The sequence below is a fragment of the Varroa jacobsoni genome, unplaced genomic scaffold (genome assembly GCF_002532875.2).
Source record: "Varroa jacobsoni isolate VJ856 unplaced genomic scaffold, vjacob_1.0 scaffold_1386, whole genome shotgun sequence".
NCBI lineage: Eukaryota > Metazoa > Arthropoda > Arachnida > Mesostigmata > Varroidae > Varroa > Varroa jacobsoni.
The window spans coordinates 692,050-697,561 of record NW_019214288.1 but is presented as its reverse complement, the minus strand read 5'-3'; the positions used below and the strand labels follow the sequence as shown (position 1 = coordinate 697,561).

General features: G+C 42.5%; 1 protein-coding gene and 1 long non-coding RNA gene across 8 annotated transcripts in view; one reads left to right on the top strand and one right to left on the bottom strand.

Annotated features, from left to right (window-relative positions):
* The window catches only part of LOC111269436 (uncharacterized), a 100,975-nt gene that overhangs the window by 54,787 nt on the left and 40,676 nt on the right, over window positions 1–5,512 (bottom strand). The window lies entirely within an intron of this gene.
* LOC111269446 (uncharacterized) overlaps window positions 1–5,512 on the top strand; it is a 44,706-nt gene that overhangs the window by 34,049 nt on the left and 5,145 nt on the right. For 2 of the 3 annotated variants that reach the window (XR_002685771.2, XR_015314588.1), the window contains one exon: window positions 1,752–3,988. The exons of the other annotated variant lie outside the window; for it this stretch is intronic. This is a non-coding gene — a long non-coding RNA (uncharacterized LOC111269446). Of the gene's footprint in view, window positions 1–1,751; window positions 3,989–5,512 lie in introns of those variants that run through there. 3 annotated transcript variants of the gene reach the window in all.

Below are 5,512 nucleotides of genomic sequence, written 5' to 3'. Positions count from 1 at the left end.
GTGAGAGCGACGACGAAGAGGACCGAAATAAACACGCTAATAGATGACATTAGATGTCGAAATTCTATATTCTATATCAGATTTTAACGGTTCCAGGCCAAATACTGCTGTAAAGATGGGATCACCAGTTTCATAACATTCACAAAATGTCAATGATACGTGTCGCTGTTATAATCAATCGAATGCCAGAATGAACCTAAGGAAATGGCCCGAGTTGGCCAGCACGCGGTAATTAAGCGGTCTCCCGCTTCTTCGCAGAAAAGTTCTTTTTTTTTTTCTGTCGACACTTGTTGCCGTTCTGTTTAAGTCAGTTGCATGAACTTTGCACAAGTTCTAAATCTGCGCACAACAATTTCTGAGCTACACTTGGACTATTCTCGCGGAAGTGGATGCTGTTGCTTGAAGAGCCGATAATCGTTGTCACCAATAATCGTTTAAAACTGCACGAAGATTTGCTAAAGTTTCGTTTTCCCACTTTCTCTATTAGGTTGACTTCTGCAGACTGTGCTTGCGCTAAACGGAAATCCTACTTTTCATACAGGGTTGAATCTTGCCGATTGCTCACAATGCTCTTTGATGGGAGATTGCTAGTAGCTACATTGAGACGTGTTAGAAACCTTCTTCAACAAATACGCAAAAATAAACCTTTTGTTTTGGCTAAAAGAAAACTATTAATCTAAATGTCATATGATGCGTTTATGGAATTATTGGTATTATGGGTCTGTGAGCAACGTAAGATGTGATAACCACCCATATGTCGACGAATTAGATCAGATGATGTCCATGAAGGTAGTCGGGTCACTTTTGACAGATTCTTTCTGATCGGTTTCTTTCTGTGCCAGTTTCAATTCTACAACCAGCTTAAGCTTGCTTTCGCACAATGGCGCTGATAACTGCATTCAGCTGAGTAAACTTTTCTTTTTTCGTTCTGGCCCTCTCTTTTTTGTCAAGTATAGTCTATCTCCTTTTAACGTCCAGAGACAATAAGATGATGCAGTCTTCTTGTTCGCGCCTGTCCCCTCTTCGAGTTACGTTCGTCCAAGCTACACACGTGCACGCACACTCGCACAGTTTGTCTGTCAGTTGAAGGGCGGAAGATGTGAGGTTAAGGGTATAAAGATCCTGCACGGCTGGCGCAACGACGGATATTGCTGTTACACCTGTCCCAGCGGGTCATCCAGATAGCTCTTTTATACGCTCTGCCGGTAGATGCCACCACATTACTCTCGTGTGCCGGCAGTCACAAACTGAAGAGAAGCAGCGCCATGGGGCGGCTCTTTTATAGTCCTGACTGCAACCAGTAGGGGTCAACCTCTTCGGCCACGGCTGCTTGTCCCGCTTGCGCAAAGCGATCGATCTGTGCACGTGCTGTTTGGCGAAGTGGCCGCTAGAGGCGTTGGCATCGCTCCAGTTAGGGCCCTCCTTCCAACACTGTACGGACTCAAGCCAAGCTGGCAACAGCACAGCCGATCATAGTAGGGCCTCAACGCTACCGCTATAACACGGGGCAGCCGATAGAAACATAGGCTGCAACGGCAGTATCTCACAGGTGTTGGACTTTTCGGGCTCTTGGAGTCTTCCTGCTGGAGTCTACTGCGAGTGCACCCGGCCTACCGAAGCTGTATACCGAAGCTGTACTGTTGGCTGAACTGAGCCTCTTTTCGCGTGGAACTTTCTCGTGACCTCATTTCTATTTTTTTTTTCTTTGCGTTTTGGGCATATTCTGCCCTCTTTTCGTTTGCTGTTTCCAGAATTTCCTGACAAAACGACCCGTTCCACATCCGCGTTCGGACCCAACAACTGCGAGCTTCGGAAGGGACGAGCAAACTTTCACTGTCCCTTGCTTCAACCCTGTCGGACAACTCCTGCCTGGAAGTAGATACATGCTACATCTCGATACAATAAGAATGCGTCGTCATTCCGTTTCACCCCCGAAGGTAAATTAGAGGTTTATACATGGCTGCGGACTGTAGAAAAACCGATGAAAATATACACCAAGAGGGACTCCTATGTACCTCGTTATTCGTCTCCGAGTAAAGAACAGACCGAAGGTACGGTGAAGCTCACTGTACTTCAGTGTGCGATTTAAAGCACTTCTGGAGAAGTACAAAGGTAATGAATTTCAAAGCTCTCCGATCGGCTAGATCCGGACGATGTTCATGTCTATCATATTGTTGGTTTTATACCTGATACCATATTCGATTTTCTGATGCACACAAGATGACAAAGAGCATGGACATACCCGGTTCCTGCTTGATGCGTTAGGGGATCTCTTATTAGGTTTGACGTTAACGTATAGGAAATTATCTGGTAACTACACTCCTTGACAGGCACTAAAGGGGTTACGTTACCAAAGCACATTCCTGTCAAGCAAGGCACGCTTGGAGAGTCGACTTAGTTTTAGAAGAAGTAACCGATCGTACGGCCTCTACTATATGTTACCGTAAAGCGATCGAGCTTGCAAGACAGCGGGGTCTGTAAATGTACCCTGTAGAGTCCAAGCCATTGATGAGTTACATGGTTTATAACGATACTCGACTGAAGTCGAAGTGAAAAAAAGCCAGCCAAAGTGGATGCAACTTCGCTTATTACCAGAGGAAGCTGGCTGGACACACGAGTCTCGGTAGAGCTTTAGAAAGGAAGAATGGTAAACTCTATTGATTTTTAAATCCTGTAAAGCTGTTCCTATACATGCTGTAAACTTAATAGGTAAGTAAATGCCTCGCTAATGTCAGTCGTAATTAATCGTGTCAGATTATTTAATTTCGGAGAAAATCTGAAACGCAAGCCAAGGTTTCAGTGTAACAACTTGTAACGATGATCTTCAGGGACTGAACATTATAATTGGTTGTATCATACCAATTTCACCCTGAATCAAATAAAAAAGTCTCAGATCAATTGGTTATGATATTGGTGAAGGAAGATACACACGATGTGATCGTTGTAGATGCCTTTTTTGGACAAAGTAAAATCAAATACGACCTACATTTGCATCTTTCCGGCGATCGTGGTGGTAGAAATAGCATTGAGATGTATTACTTTTTCAACCTGTTTGAGCAGTGTATGCCTTAAACATTCTTTTCAGGATCAAATATTCCGTAATCTAATAATATTGCAAAACGATCTTCATTCCTTCCTAGCCTTGTATCCCTGGTCCTTGTAGTAGTCTAGGACACCTAGCACCTGCTAGACCGTGCAGCACTTAAAACAAAAACAGCTGCTGCATCGAGGCGACATAATTGGGTGGTTTATTTATAGAGTGGCCTTTGAAACGGTTTTAGTTGAGGCGAAAGCCTGCAAGTACAACATAGTCTCTTAGTTGAAGGCATATCAGAGAATCATCGCAATTTCGACGCAGGGGGTATAATTCTGCTATGCAACAAGCTTCTGAACGAATTCGAAGAGGCTCTTCATCATAACAATGCAACCATGAAAACTAAGGTTAGGACAATTATTACGGACATCAGTTCATTAATCGCGCAGCATAGGAGACGTATTTTACGAGAGATTGTTTACAACATGATTTTGCACCATATTAGGTGCCGACCGCCGGCGTCTAGCCCGTACTCTGATATGAAGTCAAAGAGTGTGCCCTGCTCAGATAGTTCATTTAAAATCAGGTATCGCACAATCATGAAGACCCTCGAGTTGGTGACAGCTGTCTGAATCTGCAATGCCAGCTGTTCATACAAAGCGAAGTCAAGCTTTTTTCTCTTACGTTGCATTCCCTTTATAAGCCTTACTGTGACAGCGTATTGACATTTCTAAAAATTCGAATTTCTCTGATCGTTGCCACTCAGCCAGCTGCTAACTGACGTCACGCACGAGCTATGCAAGTTACAACTTACTATTTCGTAGCTGCTTCAAATGGAATACGTGTTGTCTACCGTTGACTATCTGGAGCACGCCTAGAAAAACAGATGGCTAACGGGTAATGTTCTCGCATCCAGTCTACCGATAAAAGCCTGGCGAAAAGTTCGTTTGCACATATATTTCATTATCTCTATAGTAACTGCTAATCGTTAGGGAACGTGCGTTTGAATTTCCTTTTCACTTTTCTGCAATCGGAGATTTTATTAAGGTCATGATGAATGGGCATAGCAGTTGGTGGGTGTTGAATGGAAAACTTTGCCCCATCGACACGTGTAGACAGACGAAGGGGGTGGCTGGTTTCGTTTTGCGCTGGCTGGCCTTGAACTCCAATTGCAAAGGATCGAAGTGTTCTCCGCCTCTAAAAGGGTGGAGCATTGGAAACATTGATATCGGAAATGGTTTTCCACTGCGATACCTCAACTGTACAGCGAATGTAGATTCTGGGTCAGCGCACACGTTATTCAACTTTCGTTCCTGTTATCTCAGCTGTAAGAAGATTCGAGTCGTACCATTTTGCTATAGGAATAAACTCAGAAGCTTATTTCTATAGCAAAAACATCACGACAGTGTAGTATATGTTTGACTTAACAGAAGCAGCCAAGTTAGCGATAGGTCACAGCAGCGTTTAGCACAAATGGTGAACTTATGAAGCGATCTACGAGAGAGGAAACTTTCAAAAACCTTCAAAGCTAACTGAAAATTGTTTAGAGAAAAATAAAAGCTGGAAATCAGTTTGTTGCTCCATGAAACGTCCTGCATTTGTTAAGAGGTAACAATATACATATGTTTTTTTTAATCTCCATAAATATAAAGAGATACCTACGCCCGTATATACGTATATACTTTAAATTTACCCAAAAAGGTTTGAATAATGCAGAAGTACACTAAGATTGACAAAAAAAAACGTTACGCGATACCCGTGGTGCCGAGATATTTAACTGTAAAAATTTCTCTAATTTTTACTTAATAATAAAGTCCCTTGAACTGCGAAATAAGCAAAATTGGATATAGTTTACAGCTACTAAATATTAGCTAGTCATTAATAAAGAGCCCTCCGTCATTAACTCCACAGGCCTTTTTGGAAATGCCCCAACTTTGTTTACATAATGTTATCTATACACTTGTTTTACACTAACACTGCCAGTAGGAAAAACAGCACAGAATAATAACGATCGGTACCGTCGTAAGCTGTATATTTATCTGCACTGGCGTGTTATATTCATGATTATTGTTAATATTCATTACTACAAGAACCACTTATGACCCAGATAGTAGGGTAACCCAGCCGATTCTTTTCCTATGCTACCACTCTGATACCACCTAGCGGAAAGTGCGAACTACCCGTCTGCTTATCTGTCCGTCCAACATTATGGAAGACCTTTTGTCCTATTTAAATCTTTGGTTTGTTCCCTTATCTATGATACACGGCCGGCTATATAAGGTAACAGTATCGAGCGGAAATAATAATTACTAGAAACGATGAGGCAGAAAGAAGTTGCGAGATCAGCTGCAGGAACGAGCCACTTGTCAGTTATCGCTCAAGAACTACCACAGTTAAACACAAATCTTGATGACAGCAGTGATAATATAAGACGAGCAAGACTTTTTGAAGTCAACGGTGCAAACTGTGCTAGTCTTC